Source organism: Erinaceus europaeus, chromosome 19, assembly GCF_950295315.1.
Source record: "Erinaceus europaeus chromosome 19, mEriEur2.1, whole genome shotgun sequence".
In the NCBI taxonomy this organism is placed as follows: Eukaryota; Metazoa; Chordata; class Mammalia; order Eulipotyphla; family Erinaceidae; genus Erinaceus; species Erinaceus europaeus.
In genome coordinates this window covers 58,213,439-58,231,808 of record NC_080180.1, presented here as the reverse complement: position 1 = coordinate 58,231,808, position 18,370 = coordinate 58,213,439, and positions in this window count along the sequence as shown.

Genomic DNA, 18,370 nt, shown 5'->3' with positions numbered 1-18,370 from the left:
CATTTGGACCTTCCTCCCGCTGCCTTCACACATCCACTCCAGAGAAAAGTTCTCTCTGACGCTTAAGGCTTTTTACCTAGTACCTGGGGGCACTTTTGGAGCAAGTCAGGTTCTTGTCACAATGGTGTGACCTCATCTAAAGGACTCCTGATGCAAAGGAATATGAAAAGATTTGAGGGAACAGAGTCATACATGTTGAGAATGACAAGTTGCACTCGGGATGAAGGAGCACTAAGCACATTCATGCTGAGATCAAGCCAAACTGGATGAATGGGTGTGCAATTTCAATAGTCAATGCAAGGTTTCTCTTACAGCTACACTAGGATGATCACAATTGTCAGAACTAGAGAAAGTGTGATCCATCTCAAAAAAAAAAAAAATTACAGTGAAAGAAAGACCACAACAGGGAGTCGGGTGGTAGCACAGCGGGTTAAGCGCATGTGGCGCAAAGAGCAAGGACCGGCGTAAAGATCCCAGTTCGAGCCCCCGGCTCCCCACCTGCAGGGGAGTCGCTTCACAGGTGGTGAAGCAGGTCTGCAGGTGTCTGTCTTTCTCTCCCCCTCTCTGTCTTTCCCTCTTCTCTCCATTTCTTTCTGTCCTATCCAACAACGACGACATCAATAACTACAACAATAACAACAAGGGCAACAGAAGAGAATAAATAAATATTTAAAAAAAGAAATATTTATAAAAAAGAAAAGAAAGAAAAAAGACCACAACACTGCAGCTTCACTCCGTCAATTCGGTCGTCGAACCCAGGGCCTCATGCACGAAGGCTGGTGCTCTTCCAGCACTGTCTCCTTGCCCCAGTCTGTGTTTTGAGACATAACTGTCAGGATCCTGCCAGAATCCAGTGCAGAACATTCTCTGAAAGATATTGGTGGATTTGTGCCAACACTAGTCTGAGTTGTTGTTGTTGTTGTTTTCATGCAGTCTTGTAATTATTCATCAGGAAGAAAAGTGAAATTGGCAGAGTTGTCAGAATCACGGAACACTTTCTTTCAAAGCCAAAGGAAAAATAAGTAAATAAATAAATAAATGCAAGGCAAATATTTTTCTCAGAATTGTTTTTGAGTGCATAAACGGTAGCACAGACACGAAAAGGAACCCTCACAACAACGACAACAAAAATCACAGATCGGGAGAGAGTTAAGGATTATCCGATAATTATGTTTCATGTACTGCTGTTTGTGACATGTAATTATGTTTTCTGCAAATAGATTGAGGCTTTCTCTGGAGAAACACACAATAAGTGTTTTGTGTTGGTGCTTTCAGAGAGAGAACTGGAAGACTAGCAGCAGAAGGGAGTCTTGTTATTCATAAGGTTTTGAATATTGTATCATCTGTATGTGATTCTGTTTCATCACCATGTTAAAAAACAAAAAATCACTATTAACTAGAAAAGTCTAGGTACATTCTGATCCTTGGTGGTAAATATCATAAATCAATAGCTCCATTCTAGGAATTTTGTTGTTGTTGGTTAGATTTGCTTTTTCAATTATGAGGGTTTAAAGTGCTTTTTATAAAGACATACTTGTTAGGGCTGAGAGTACACCGAGTAGGATATATGCTTTATCAAGTGCACAGTCCAGGTGTGAACCCAGGTACCATATGGGAGTATCACAGCACTGGGGGAAGCTCCAGTAATGTGTTGTCTCCTGCTGAACTCCACACACTCCTCCTCTGTCTCTCTCAGTATAGCTTAAATAAAAAGAATGAAAATGTTGCTCTGGAGCTGTGAAATCATCCATACAAAAAACCCTGGCATGACACTCACATACACAAATATATATATATATATGGACAGGTAGTAAAATAAAATGTATATTTATGTAGATCTTAAGGGTCTTCACTGTAGAGATGATTCGGTTCTCTTAGCCACATGCCATGGGGAAAAATAATAAGGCAGTTACTACCTAGCCTGGATGTGAATTAGCAAAATGATGGAATCAGGCATGTGGCAAGGAAAAAAAAAAAGAAATTAATGAGGAAAACAAGTCTTGGGGTCAATTTTAAAATCAGCTGGGCCAGGTTAGGGAGAAAGCATAATGGTTATACAAACAGACTCTCATACCTGAGGCTTAGAAGTCCCAGGTTCAATCCCTTATCCCACCATAAGCCAGAACTGAGCAGTGCTCTGGTAAAAAAAAAAAAAAAAAATAGCTGGCCCCACAAGACTCTAGATCTCTGACTTCCTCAAGGGTTTATTGTTTTCCCTCTCTCTCTTTCTTTTCTGTCTCCCACAGCTCTGGCTCCTGGTGATGCTCGGGTTCAAGCCCGGAACCTCTCACATGCAGATTCTGTGCACAACCACTGTGTTGTCTCCCCTGTCAAAGCCTTGCTATTCTCTTTGTGGTCTGAGACATTACCTCAACAACCAGAGATAATGTCTCTCATGGGAGAGAACACAGAGCCGCAGATCTAAACGGATGGCCTCAAATGCAAAGAATATCTTAGAAATAAAATGCAAGGGACTGGCAAGCGGCTCACCAGGTAACTGCACTTGTTACCATTTGCAAGGACCCAAGTTCGAGCCCCAGGCCATCACACGGGAATGACTTCAGAGCAGAAGTTTCATAAGGGGTGGAGCAGTGCGGTATGTCTCCACTCCTTTCTCTCCCTCTCCATCTCTCTGTCTTTCGCTCTCTGTTTAGAAGAGAGAAAATAGCCGCTGGAAACAGCTGGGTTGTGTAGGCACTGAGCCTACACAACCCTAGGAGGAGAGAGAGAGAGGCAGAGAGAAAGAGAGAAAGAAGAAAGAGTAATAGTGAAAATAGGGGCTGGATGGTGGCGCACCTGGTTAAGTGTACACATTACAGTGCACAAAGATCCAGGTTCGAGCCCCTGGTCCCCACATGCAGGAGGAAAGCTTCCCAAGTGGTGAAGCAGTGTTGCAAGTGTCTCTCTGTCTCTTTCCCTCTCTATATCCCCTTTCCTCTCGATTTCTGGCTGTCTCTATCAAATAAAAATAATAATTAAAATTTTTTTAAAAAATAGTGAAAACTGAGAGTCAGGCAGTGGTTCAGCAGGTTAAGTGCACGTGGAGCAAAGTGCAAGGACCAGCGTAAGGACACGGGTTCGAGCCCCCAGCTCCCTACCTGCAAGGAAGTCGCTTCAAAGGTGATGAAGCAGGTCTGCAGGTGTCTGTCTCCCCCCCCCCCCGTCTTACCCTCCTCTCTCCATTTTTCTCTGTCCTATCCAACAACAACGACATCAATAGCCACAACAGTGTTAAACAAGGGCAACAAAAGGGAAAATAAATAAATATAAAAAATAGTGAAAATGTACTACTATTCTGTGAATGTGTTTGAAATTTACTAACTTGAAAGAAAGATCCTGAGAATTTCTGGCATATGTGATGCCAGGGATTGAACTCAGGACCTCCTGCTCAGGAGTCCAGTGCTCCATCCCCTCGGCTGCCATTCAGTGAGAATTTTCCTTCCTGCTGCTCTCTGTAGTTATTGCCTTTTAGACTGAAAGTTTTTTAAAGAGATATAAACAGGAAAAATGTAGAATCGTCTTAGGCACCTATCCCTTTCAACCCTGGCATTACTTTGACTGAATCCTAGACATGATTCTGTCTTTAAATCTCTCCATCTGCCTCGCTGAATCCTGAGAATTCATTTTAAAATAAAGCAGAACCACAATAAAATGTCCACACCTAAGAAGTGGACAGCAGGTTCTTGACATTGTGAGATCCCCGCTCGCTCAGCGAGTTGTGAGTTTGAAGTTCTCTGGGATGCTTGATGTTAAAGCTTCGGAACTGAACTCTAAAGCTGCTACAAACATTGTAATCGGTTGCTGTGACTCCTCAGGGTTTTGGGGTCTATATTTTTCTCTGAAACTCCTCCTCTTTCATTTTCCTTACAATTCCCCAGAGCTGAAGAAAACCCCTTTCTTTGTACGGGGCCCCAGAGGGAGGAGGACCCTCTAGAGATTGCTGTCACACTACCTCTGGACAGGTGTGTGGGGTGATTTCGTTGGCAGGCCTGTTCTTCTAGACTAGCCCAGAATCCTTGCACTCATTTTCCTTTTTCTTCATTGTTAGTTTTAGGAATTGCTTCCCCCCACACAAACACACAACAGGGTTATCGCTGGGGCTTGTTGCCTGCACATTGAATTCACTGCTCCCAGAAAGCTTTTTTAAATTTTTATTTATTTTTGATAGGACACAGAGCAACTGAGAGGAGAGAAGAGAAGGAGAAATGCCTGCAGCACTGCTTCACTATTCGTGGGGGCTTGAACTTGGATGCTTGCACGTGTGCTCAACCAGGTGCACCACTACCTGGCCCCAGAATTGTGTTTGTTTGTTTGTTTTTCTCTCCATGGTTATCATTGGGGCTCAGTGCCAGCAATATAAATCCATTGCTCCTGAAGCCATTTTTTCCATCTTCTTTGGATAGGACAGAGAGAAATCTAGAGACGAGGAGAAGATAGAGGTGGGGGGAGAAAGATAGACACCTGCAGACCTGCTTCACCATTTGTGAAGTGACACACACACACACACACACACACACACACACACACACATCTATTGAGCCAGAGGCTCGAACCAGGATCCCTGAGTGGGTCCTTGCACTTCGTACTATGTGCACTTCACCTGGTGCTCCACCACCCGACCCCCCTCCCAGAATTGTTGTTTAATTTGATTCCTTAGTGTTTTATCCTTACAGAGAGCATATGCATGATTTCAGAAAGACAACAAAGCAAGGTTTCATGAAAAACCAGGAAAGACCAACAGTTGGGACCATGGCAGCTGGGCCGAGCTTCAGAGGGGCAGGTGTGAGGCCTGAGTTTGTGCCCCAGCCTCACAGGAGCCAGAGCGAGGCGCTGGTTCCCTCTCCATCTACATCCCATCACGAAATCCTCATCCCTCTCAAGTCTCCACTGTGAGTGAAGGGAATCCGGCTCAGGGAAGCTGCCTGCTGGCTCTGGGTCAGTGTCACTCACCCCGTGTCCTGGGAGACGGTGCTGTGGATGAAACAGTAGACTCAGATGGCTTGAGGCCCCAGGTTCCAAGATAGTTCATGGGCACTGCTTAAAAGTAAGAGACTGGGGAGTCGGGTGGTAGCGCAGCAGGTTAAGCGCACTTGGCGCAAAGCGCAAGGACCGGCGTAAAGATCCCAGTTGGAGCCCCCGGCTCCCCACCTGCAGGGGAGTCGCTTCACAGGCGGTGAAGCAGGTCTGCAGGTGTCTGTCTTTCTCTCTCCCCCTCTCTGCCTTCCCTTCCTCTCTCCATTTCTCTCTGTCCTATCTGAGAATGACGACCTCAATAATAATAACTACAACAACAACAACAACAAAAAGTAAAAGACTGGGGGCAGAAGGGTAGCATACAGGAGCACCAAACGGAATAGTCTCTACTCAGACCTAAATTCCGTCCTCACCTACTTCCTACTACACGCCCCTCAATCACTCCAAAGCTAACCTGTCAGACAAAGTAAGGATTACAAAAGCTGAATACGGGCAGAGACTGGCACACTTTAATGACTCTTTAATCACTACCGGGCCACCCCATCACCTGGAGCCCTAGTCAGGGAGTCCTGGGATTCCCACACAGACATGATGGGCCTAGACCTCTACCAGATCCCTGTCACCACTGTCACTGGTCATCTCCATCAGATACAACATAATGGACCCCTTTGTGGGCCCTTATAGGGCCTTGCCCTCAATGTGGATCAACAATGGTAGGGACGTTCCATTCTCCGAAGGGAGGTTGGACAAAACACTCTACCTACTACCCGAGGAAGATGGGTCTCAAATTAGTGCAGCCTGGAATGTTCCTAGCTGTGACCACAGAATGTGAGCTCAGACCTACAGGGATGCAGAGGTCACATAGGCTCCTGTGAGGCATATGGGCCTCAGATCAAATTGATGGGGTTTACAGTTAACAATATTTATATACTTTCCCCATATTTGGGAGCTACTCTCTTCCCTGACCCAGCTTTCTAGTCCTTTTTCCAACTATGACAGCATCTCCCCAGATAATAACCTGAGTCCACCTGCGTATTAGATGTCAGGCTCAGTCAAAAACTAGTAAAACCATGGCTCCCTTGGAATATACCTAAAATACCTACCAGCTTTTTCCAAAACAGAGACCCCCAAATCTTCATCTGCAATATTCTTGCCTTTTAGGTTCATGATTAGCCAACAATTTGCTCTGCTTTATATCTTAACTCTTTTTCAGCCACCAGGTTCCAGATGCTACCATGATGCCAAACAGACTTCCCTGGGCAGATGACCCCACCATGTGTCCTGGAGCCCCACTTCCCCAGAGCCCTGTCCCACTAGGGAAACAGACAGGCTGGGAGTATGGATCGACCTGCCAGTGTCTATGTTCAGTGGGGAAGCAATTACAGAAACCAGACTTTCCACCTTCTGCGCCCCAATGACCCTGAGTCCATACTCTTTTCAAGAAAGAAATGCAAGTGTCTAGTATTTCCTTTTCTAGTATAGATTTATTTACTTATTTTTGTACCAGAGCACTGCTCAGCGCTGGCTGCTGAGGACTGAACTTGAGATCTTAGTCATTTTGCAGAATCACTATTTCTTCCTTCTTTTCTGGTTTTTTTTTTTTAAATAACTGATTTAAAAGCCTTGCCACTTCCTTGCCCGTTGCTTCTTTCCCTTCACAAGTTTTCATCTTTTTCTTTCTCTTTGCTTTTTTGAAAAGTTTATTCGATGTTTACTTTATTAGCTAGGACAAAGAGAAACTGGGAGGAAGGGGGCTGGAGGAGAGAGACACCACTGCCGTCCTGCTTCACCACTTGTGAAGCTTTTCCCCTGAAGGTGGGGCCTGGGGGTTTGAACCTGGGTTCTGGTGCACTGTAACATGTGGGCTCAACCAAGTGCACAACCCCTTGGCCTCTCCCCTTTACAAGCTTTCTACTTGGCTGGGACCTGGCAGAGTTGCTGCTGCCTCATGTGCTAAGACCGCTTGCGTGGCTGTTGTCTTTGAGCTCTGTGGGGACACAGGGCCACTTCTGTCACCCCTCCCCTCGCAAAAAAAAAAAGAGTGAACCACCCAAAATGAATCCAGGAAACTCCTCTCCATGTGCCCCAGGTACCAATACACAGCGGCCACGTCAGTGCATTCCCATCACCGACCTACATCGCCAAGACTTACTATTTCAGGAAATCTATAATGCACTGGGATTAACTGCAAAAGGAGCCCTTTCAGGAAATCTACCCAACTTAGTCATGAGCAGTGAGTGAGTCAAGCTCATCCCAGAAATCACCCAAGAAATCACCTCCTGGGAAGGTGCCAAAAACAGCCTTCAGAATAAGAAGTCATCCTGGGCAGGTTGTGTCTGAATCTAAACACACTCTTGATTTACTTAGAGACATGAAAGACCATTGGATGGAAGAGACTTGTGTGGGTCACTAAATATCATCAACCTTGCAGAGCTGTAGCTTGGAAAGACTTGAAAGATAGAGCGAAGAGAGGAGGGGAGAAGAGAGGAGGGGAGAAGAGAGGAGAGGAGGAGAGGGGAGGGGAGGGGAGGGGAGGGGAAGGGATGGGGAGAAGAGAGGAGGGGAGGGGAGGGGATGGGGAGAAGAGAGGAGGGGGGGGATGGGGAGAAGAGAGGAGGGGAGGGGGGGATGGGGAGAAGAGGGGAGGGGAGAAGAGAGGAGGGGAGGGGAGGGGAGAAGAGAGGAGGGGAGGGGAGGGGAGAAGAGAGGAGGGGAGGGGAGGGGAGAAGAGAGGAGGGGAGGGGAGGGGAGGGGAGGGGAGGGGAGGAGGTAGAGAGGAAGTGGAGGGGAGGGAAGAGGAGGAGGACCTGAGGATGTCTATCTGTCTCACCAGGTAGAGCACATTCATTAGCATGTTTATCAGCCAAGCTCAACACTGGCACCAAATACAAAGGTGCTTTGGCAACAGAGGAGCCTAGAATTTGTGTCTCTCTCTCTGTACCCCCAGCACCAGCCCCTTTTTTTATTTCCTTCTTCTCTTTTTATGTGAATGAAACAAAGGCCCAGAGTGGTGAGATTGTACGTGTGCATGGCTATGACTCTGGAAAAAAAGTTGGCTGATGGAAAAGCATGTTTGGACTTTCAAGCAAGAGGAAATCTGTCTCCGTGTGACAGAAAGTGCTCAGGCTGTGTGTCCTCCCTTTATTTTTTAATTTTCTTTTATCGTCTTATGGGGGAGGTTATTGGTTTGCAGTACAGTTGTTGAAACACAGGCACAGTTTTTCATCTCACTTTGATAGGGGTCTGCAAAACACGTCCCCCCAGTTAGGTCCTTTCAGCAAAGGGCACCAGAGCCCTAAAGCCCCCAGGCCCCTTCCTGCCCTCACTCCAGAGTCTTGTTTTTTGGGTTTTTTTTTTTTCTTTCTCTTTTTTTTTCTTTTTTTTTGCCTCTAGGGTTATTGTTGGGGCTCAGTGCCTGCACTATGAATCCACTGCTCCTGGTAGACCTTTTTTTTTTTTTTTTTTTTTTCCCTCCCCGTGGTAGACCTTTTTTATTTTATTTATTTTTTCCTAATTTTTATTAGATAGGACAAAGAGAAATTGAGAGAGGATGGGGAGAATGAGAGAGAGAGAGAGAGAGGGAGAGGGAGAGAGAAAGATAGACACTTGCCTTGCAGGTGGGGAGAAGGGGCTTGAACCTGGGACCTTGTGCTTGGTAACATGGCACTTATCCTAGTTTGCCACCACCTGGTTCCCCTGTCATATTATTAATATTATTATTATTATTAATCCAGGAAGACAAGGTCCATAGACTGGCCTTGCATCTGTGTTTCGCCCCGAAAGGAAGCCATTTCCCTCTTCTTGCAGCATGTCCTGTGCCCACCTGCAACACTTCCCAGCCACAAGGAGGTACTCAGCACAAGGGGACAGAGGAAACAGTACCCATTTGTGCTCAGGCTCAAGCCAGAGCTTCGAGATGAGCGGGGAGGAGGGGATTTCTGCCCTCTGCTCCTTGACGGACCCTCAGTGCTGACTGTGACGCAGACACACAGCAGGTGACCCGAGGGTGCCCAGTGCAGATCTGCGTGCAGGACTAGGAGAGGGCATGACGTCAACACGTGGGACTTGGCACTGGTCACGGAAGGTGTGACCACTCCTTGGTCATTTCTCAGATTGCTCTGGGACTCCGGTACCCTCTTTCCCTTGCTGTTCAGCTTCAGGATATCTGAACTCTACAGAAAGTTTATATATGTGGGCTGGGGGTGGCTTTTATGGCCGAGTGCACTCTTTTTTTTAAAATATTTATTTTGATTCCTTCTTGTTGCCCTTCTTGTTTTATTGTTGTAGTAATTATTGTTGTTGTTGATGATGTCATTGTTGTTGGATAGGACAGAGAAATGGAGAGAGGAGGGGACGACAGAGACGAGAGAAAGACACACACCTGCAGACCTGACTCCCCTGCAGGTGGGGAGCCAGGGGCTTAAACCAGGATCCTTACTAGGGTCCTTGTGCTTTGCACCACGTGCACTTAACCCGCTGAGCTACCACCCAACTCCCAGAGTGCACTCTTAAACTCATAGGAAGACCTAGGTCACAGCACACACACACACACACACACACACACACACACACACACACACACACACATACCCCTCTGCCACCACAAAGAAACACCATGCAAAGCAAAAGCTTCACAAACTATGCAGTACTGCTGAGGTCTTTCTCTCTTTCTCTCTGTCCATCTCTTTCTCTCTCACTCTCTGTTTTACTCTACCTGAGATAGAAAGGGCAGGGAAGGTCCATTGGGAGGGGTGGGATCATGCTGGAGTGAAGGCCCAGCAAAATTCCAGTTGGGGGGGGGATGCATTTAAAAAATAAATATAAATCTATCTGAAATGAATTTTAATCGAAGGTATAGGCATAGTTTGTTTTTTGGGAAAAAAAGTCTAATGCATAACAGATTGTGCAAACCCTCTTGAGAGATGCGGGTAAGAGCTGTGGGGTAGAAATCAACAGAGATGGAGCCACAGGAGCCTAAGATCACACAGCACTGTGCGTGCTTCACCAGGAGAGATACCCCGGGGTCAAGGCCTGGCACTGTTAGGGATCAGCAGGGCTAGGGACCCAGCGGTGAGCATGAGAGATAGTACAAACAAAAGAAAAGAAATGGCTAGTTAAAAACTCAGATGTGGGGGCCAGATGGTGGCACACCTGGTTAAGTGCACACATGACAGTGCACGAGGATGCAGGTTCAAACCAGCACCTGGTCCCCACCTGTAGGGAGGAAATGTTCACGAGTGGTGAGGCAGGGCTGCAGGTGTCTTTCTGTCTCTCTCCTTGTCTATCTCCCCTTCCCCCTCTCAATTTCTCTCTGTAATAATAAATATTTAAAAGAAAGAAAAGGAACTCAGATGTGAGCCAGAGGTGGCTGTCTCCAAAACAAACAACAAAACAACAACAAAAATGATGACATGGAAGATTGTCACACAGAAGAAATGGCAAGGATTCGGGAAAATTAATTCTAGAATGCTGCCCAGAGGGCTGATTCTCTCCTTGAAAGCAGGACGCCACTCAGTGTGTGTGTGTGTGTGTGTGTGTGTGTGTGTGTGTGTGTGTGTGTGTGTATGTGTGTGTGTGTGTGTGTACACATCTCCTTTGCTTCCTCACTCTCTCAGTAAAGGCTCCACCAACCTGAGCAGACGATATCTGGGTGACTCTTCCTCCCACCTCCCGTCAGAACCTGCAAACAAAGGAGAACACCTCTTGTCGTATGCTTTACATTGGTTTGTTCTAGCCCTCCCCCGCCAAGAGAATTGGATCAGTCCTGTTAATTTCGTGGGCCTGCTTGGCCCCGCCCCAAGGAACCCCGAGAGAGGGTTCCTGAGTCCGAGAGTTCCTGAGTTCGAGAGTTTCAGGGTTACAGAGTAAGAGAGAGTTCCAGTGTGCCAGAGTTTCAGAGGGTTCCCGAGTACGAGAGTTCGAGAGTTCCTGAGTTCGAGAGTAAGGGAGAGGGTTCCTGAGTTCCAGAGTAAGAGAGAGAGTGCTTGTGCCGCCACAAAGAGACAGCAGAGTTCTGTTTGGTGATTAGTTTGTCTTAGTTTATGAATCATTGTTCCTGAATAAAGAAATACAGCTTCCCTGCCCAGCCGTTGTCTCCACGTCTCTGTTACCCGCCTGTGAAGCTAGCCGGCCTGGCAAGAGCCTCCGAAATATTAATAACAACCTCTCGACCCTTACTGCCCCATGGAGAGCACTGTGGGTGGCACTGGGGGACCTTCCAGGGATGGGGGGGGGAGACACTTCAACATCTCTGTTCTCTCTCCATAAAAAGAATGAAAGAATTGTGGCATCATGCATGCGTGAGGACCCATGGTATTAAAAAAAGTATCAAAAAGAAAATAAGATAAGAGAGAGAGGAGAATGAGTAGAGTTTTGACTGGTAGGAGAAAACCAATACTTGCATTAATTATCTGAACCTTGATGCACAGTGATTAAAAATTCATACTGATAATATACGATGGAATACTACTCAGCTGTTAAAAATGATGAAGTCATCTCCTTCGCATCATCTTGGGTGGGACTTGAGGACATCATATTAAATGAGATGAGTCAGAAAGAGAAGGACAAATACTGAAGGTCTCACTTATAAGCAGGACTTAATATAAAGGGGCTGGAAGGGAGAACACACAGTGAAACGTGGACCGGGCAAGGTGTATGGATGGCCTCAAAGCAAAGGACTCTGGCGAAGGAGGAAGAGGGGAGGGTGGAAGAGAACATTGGGTCCTGGCACGCAATGAAGATGGACCCCTGTGTCAATGATGGCACTGTAAACCATTAATAACACTGTCAAAAAAAAAAATTCAGACCAAGCATCTGCTCTTTAACCCTTGCCTCTGTTCTCGACCCTAGATTATAGATTACATCAGTCAGAGTCTGGGTAAAGTGTCAAGAACCATGGTAGGTATCTCAGGCAGAAAGATATTGGATACAAAGAATCTGAGCCCTTGTACAAGCTGCTATGATGGGCAGGGAAGCACCTTGAAACATTCAGAACCTCAAAGGAAGCCTCTACCAGTGACCTGGCTGCTTGCTGCCCCACAGCGGGGCTGCCGGAGTACCTGGCCGCTTCTAGCAAAGCCCAATGCCTGACAGTGCTTGCAGGATTGCCTAGAGCTGCGGAGCCCACAAAGGTTTCATCTGCTTCTCCTTCTGCCCTGTCCCAAATCTCCACATGTCCCATCCCTTTCCAGCCTGGAAACCAGATGACAAAGCAGTTTGGAGAATGTCACTTTGGGGGGCTGGGCAGTGGCACACCCAGTTAAGCACACATAGTATAAAGTGCAAGGACCGCTCTCTCTCTCTCTCTCTCTCTCTGCACCCTCTCTCTCTCTCTCTCGCAAAAAAAAAAAAATTAAATAAATAAATAAAATAAATAAATAAATAAATAAAGTGCAAGGACCAGTGCAAGGATCTGGGTTCAAGCCCCCAGTTCCCCACCTCCACGGAGGACTCTTCACAAGCGGTGAAGCAGGTCTGTAGGTGTCTATCTTTCTCTTTCCCTCTCTATCTCCCGCTCCTCTCTCTATTTCTCTTCTGTCCTGTCCAATAAAATGGGGGAAAAAATGGCTACCAGGAGCAGTGGATTCATAGAGCCAGCTCCAAGCCCCAGCAACAACCCTGAAGGCAAAAAAGGAGAAGGGAGGGGGGATCTGTCACTTTGTGATGTAGACTAGACCACAGACTGAGGGGCACTGATTGTGAAGATCCCAACAGAAACTCCAGCATCAGGATCAAGGGAAATCTGTCCTTCTCGTGGCAACAACTGTGTGCATCCATCCTGTGGTTCAGTCACTCTCCTCTTAGAACTGTGTGACATTGTTCTCCTCCTCAAGACCTCAAGTCCCAGGTGCCATGACAGTGTGGGCTGGGCTGACGCCATGACTGTCTTCCCTGTTGTCCCAGAAGGAGCAAACCCTTGTTGTGAGCTAATAAGAGCTGGAGCATCATGCGGGTGACTTACTCAACTCCTAGGAGGGAGGCAAGATGGACACCTCTGGGGAAGGTTTTGCAGGGGGAGGCTTGAAAGATCAGCAGCCCTTCTGGGATCAGGCAAGCAAACCATAGTCAGCCAAGGTCCAGGATGTGACAGGCCTCCTCTGGAGTCACTCTCCTTTTCTGTCTTTGCTCAAGAAGCTTCTGCTACATTTGCTTGTTTGTTTTCAGCTAGTGACATCAGTCAAGGAGAACAGAACGGTATAGATTAGTCATAGGGCTGAAGAGAAAAGAGTGGGGTGGGGGCTGGGCGGTGGCACAGCTGGTTAAGTGCACAGGACATAAAGCGCAAGGGCCAGCATAATGATTCAGGTTCAAGCCTCCAGATCCCCATCTGCCGGGGGTGGGGGGGGGGGTCACTTTGCAATCGCTGAAGCAGGTCTGCAGGTGTCCTATCTTTCTCTCCTTCTCTCTGTCTTCCCCTCCTCTCTCTATTTCTCTCTGTCCTAGCCAACAACTACAAGTCCAACAAGGGCAACAAAATGGGAAAAATGGCCACCAGGAGCAGAGGATTCATAGTGCAGGCAGTGATTCCCAGAGATAACCCTGGAGGCAAAAAAAAAAAAAGTGGGATCATTTAATCACATTCCTCTCCTCTCAGCCACAGAAAACAAAAGCAGTTCTCACCAGCCCTCCCAGTGGAAGCTCCCTCTCCCTGGTGGGGAGAAGTACAAAGGGCTCACCTTCCTTCCCTCTAGCTCAAGACACTCCCAGGCTGTCAGGTCACCCTTCCAGAAGCTTCTCTGACCACCCAGGCTGTGAACATTGTTTCTGAAGGGACTTGAGGGGTGAATGGAGAGGAACACCCTGCCCTCCACTCCTCTGACCCTTCCCCTCACACACACACACACCCTGGGTGGGGGGCAGGGGGTGCTGAGAAACAAGATCAAGTATCAGGCTCCTATTTTGATCTGCAAAGTAAGAAAAACACTCTTTCATCTCCACCCTCTGCTCCCCAGAGACTTTTCTGTCTTCCCTCCTCTAAGTGCAGTGGAAGTTCAGCCTCCAGAGAGCCACCTAGGAAGATGACCTGCAGCTGGCCAGCCCTCACCTCTGAGCAACTGAGCTGAGGGCAGCATAGTGGGGAAAGGGGAGGGCTGGGCTGCAGACTGGTTTCTTCATCGAGTTCCACTCCTCAAGGCTGAGATAGAGCACTCAGGGAGGGAACAAAAAGGTACTGCGAGAACTAGTCAGTGAAATAAAGGCCCTTTAAGAAATATATTTTATTTGTTCTATGTGAATGAAAGAGAGAGATAAAGAGAAAAATGCACAAACATACACACACAGACAAGAGAGTGACTCACCTCTGGCTTATGGGGGTGGGGGACTGAACCTGGGATTTTAGAATGTCTGGCATGAAAGTCTTTCTGCATAACCATTGTGTTATCCGATATCTCTCCTCCTCTCTGTCTTCCCTCCTCTCTCCATTTTTCTCTGTCCTATCCAACAACAATGACATCAGTAACAACAATATTAACCACAATGATAAAAGCAACAAGGGAAACAAAGAGAGGAAAAAATAGCCTCCAGGAGCAGTAGATTCATGCCGCAAAAACCCTGGAGGCAAAAAACAATTCCCTTTTTTAAAAATCATCTTTACTTGTTGGATAGATAGAGCCAGTAATTGAGAGGAAAGGTGTGGTAGAGAGGGAGAGAGACTGAGAGATACCTACAGCCCTGCTTCACCACTCATGTTGCATAGCTGCAGATGGGGACCAGAGTGTTAAACTCAGGTCCTTGTGCATTGTGACATGTGTACTCAGCCAGGTGCACCACTACTCGGCCCCACCACCCAGCACCTCTCTCTCCCTTTCTGTCATAAGTAAAGAAAATATGTATTTTTGAAGAGGGCTCATTTCGTTTGTTGCTTGTGAGGGTTCTACATGAGACAGAAAGACAAGGCAGAACAACCCCTTGTACACACAGTGCCAAGAATTGAAACAGGAACCAAGGACATGAGTCTGGTGTTCTACCAGTTGAACCATTACTCCTGGCTGTTAAATCATTTTTTTGGTAAAACATTTTCATGGACTGATAAAATACTGAGTTGTCAGAAAAGTCATGACAAGGAGGAGAAGGAGAAGGAGGAAGGACTTGGATTCACTTCGAGATTTCCTCCTCAGCGTGGTGTATGTGGTATGTCCTTGAACTTCAGGAGACCCTAGGAGGGGCTGGTCAGGCTCAGAAGCCCTTCCAAGGATAACAGAGCAGTGAACACCAGGGAGGGACTGGGCTGGGAAGAATGCAGGCCCCTCATGGTGCCTGGACAATTGTTTGCAGATCCTGACAGCTCTCTGAGTACTGTTTGCATGTCCCTGTGATGGTCGGTCTGCCAGCTGGTTCTCAGTTACATTCTCTTCATAAGCTTCCCAACCTTCAGATGATTCAGTTTAAGCACATTGGAGCACATCCTGAGGTCCACATCTTGTCTGCAGAGAGGGAGAACTTGTCTGTCAATCCACAGATGATGATTTTGGTAGAACTCCATGCAAGGGAATGGAAAGAAATGAGGGAACTCACCCTCAATCCACCTGGCTCCAAAAACCATTTCTTATTTTCTCACACACCCTTTAGATTTTATCTATAACAGCAACTGCAGTTGACATATCATTTTCCATTATGCCTTTGTTTTTTTTAAAAATATACCAACCACAATTTTCTGTCTTCTTCCTTTGCTTGCATAGCAATTGAATCCACTGGTTGTGTGGTAATTCCTCCCGTTGATACAATGCAACTAACTGCAATATTCTCTTATTGTTGAATGCAGTTAATGTTTTTCTTTTTTCTATTACAGATAGAAACATCTGTCCTGCATCTGTCAAAATATTTCCTTAAGAAAAAATCTCAAGCATAGGATTACTTTGGTCAAAGGACTTGAATGTCCTTGTAGCTTTTACTGAGTGTGATCCCATTCCCTTAAAAAAGAAATATGCCTGGCGCAAAGCTCAAGAATTGGTGCAAGGACCGACGTAAGGATCCCGGTTCGAGCCCCCGGCTCTCCACCTACTGAACAGTCACTTCATAGGCGGTGCAGCAGGTTTGCAGGTGTCTATCTTTCTCTCCCCCTCTCTGTCTTCCCCTCCTCTCTCCATTTCTCTCTGTCCTATCCAACAATGAATGACACCACCACCAACAATAGTAACTACAACAAGGGCAACAAAGGGGGAAAAAATGGCCTCCAGGAACAGTGGATTCATGGTGCAGGCACTGAGCCCCAGCAATAACCCTGGAGGCAAAATACATATATACACACACATATATATATATATATATATATATATATATATATATATATATATATATCAACTAGAAATGCTTCCTTGCTACGGATTCTTGTCTTCACTTTGCCCCCGGCCTCAGGTGGCAGAGAAGGCATAATCCAGATTGCATCCCTTTGGTTACTACGTGGAGAGCCTGTGTGGGGCTCAGCTGCACCGGAATCCTCTCAGCCTCCCATTCTCGTGGCTTGTTCAGCACTGCAGACACAACAGCAAGAGCAGTTCAAACTGCAGAAAAGGAAAATATTCAAGGAAGAGTCATTTATTCTTTGAAGCAAGACATTTTCCTCACTTGATCCAGTGATGGAAAGAAAAAATTGAGACTAGTCTGGGGGCATGCCTGTATAAAGAAGTTATATCCTAAGTGAGTGCTTCTTTGATTTCACAGATAGAAACTTGCTTGTGTGAGGTCCTGGGTTCAGTCTCCAGCAGTGTATTGGCCAGACCAGGTCAGCGCTCTCATCTCTCTCTTTGATGTAAACAAACCCATATTTTAAGAAGATAACGAGGAGGTATCACTATCTGGCAAGATAACACAGCAGTTACTCCAGGGCTGGTCTTGCTGATGAACAATGTAATCAGGGAACCAGACTCTCCATCCATTCCTCTCAGCAGCCTCACACCTCAGTCTTTGTTGTGCGTGGTGGCCTCATGGTCACAAGATGTCTGCTTTAGCACCAAGAACTCAAAAGCAGGAAGCAGGAAAGATGGTGGCTAGGGTCAAGAGAAACTCAGTGTCTCTTTTCCTTTCTTTTTTTTTTTTTTAAATTTATTTTCCTTTTTTGTTGCCCTTGTTGTTTTTATCGTTGTTATGGTTATTATTGTTGTTGTTATTAATGTCGTCGTTGCCGGATAGGACAGAAAGAAATGGAGAGAAGAGGGGAAAACAGAGGGGGGAGAGAAAGACAGACACACCTGCCGACCTGCTTCACCACTTGTGAAGCGACCCCCCTGCAGGTGGGGAGCCGGGGGCTCGAACCAGGATCCTTGTGCTTTGCGCCATGTGTGCTTAACCCACTGCACCACCACCCGATCCCCGTCTCTTTTCCTTTCTATATCCCTCTTCTCTATTTCTCTTTGCCTCTGTGCAATAAATACTTACATTAATAGCAATTGTCTTGCCCTGCCAACAGAGGGTAGACGTTCCTTAACAACTCAATGAAATGAAATACCATCAAAAAAGTATTAATTCACTCTCTGACATGTGGCATGAGCTGTACCAGATTCTGTGGAGACCATCTACAACATTCAGTCCCTGTTCCTACAGAGAGTATAATAATCTGTCTGAGGAAAAGCAGAGGCAGTGATTCTACAAATGACAGATGGGAGCAGGTATAAGCAGTAGATTATTTGACCTTAACAGGCTTTGTTGAATAACAACAAGGGCAACAAAAGGGTAAAAATGGCCTCCAGGAACAGTGGATTCCTATTGCAGGCACCTAACCCCAGCGATAACCCTGGAGGCAGAACAAAACAAAACAACAGGCTCTGTTGAAAGACTGAGGTATAAGCTATTTCAAGTGGAGGTGGGTAAAGTCTTTGAATTTGACCTTCTTGTAGTGATCTATGCCTCAGCTCTTGCTCACCTCAACCCAGGGACACAGCCTTTCCTGATGTAGTCTGCCATTTTGGTGGCAGGGACCAATGGGATGTGTTTAGGGATTGCCTCAAGAAATCTTTCCTCACCATTCACCTCTTTGTTTTTAACACCTCACCTCAAGTCCACCCTCTTATCTTCTCTATGGTCTGCAAACATTTTAAGGAGCAAATGTTTAAGTTTCCCTTATGGCTACAAAACAAGTACATACTAAAGGAAACAATGAGTCTCTCTGCTTCTGACTGGATTTGGTGATGGCGGAGGAGAACCTAGGTGGGGAGGTTAAAATGTTATGCAGAAAACTGAGCAATGTTACACATGTACCAACTACTGTATTTCACTGTTGACTATAAATTAATCCCGCCAATAAAAAACAATGTTAAAAAAAAGTTCTGCTAAGTGACAAACTGCAGTTTACTTTATCTGTGCTTTAAAAATCACTCAAAGAGGCAGGGGTAGATAGACTAATGGTTATGCAAAGAGACCCTCATGCCTGAGGCTGCAAAGTCCCCCATACCGCCATAAAACC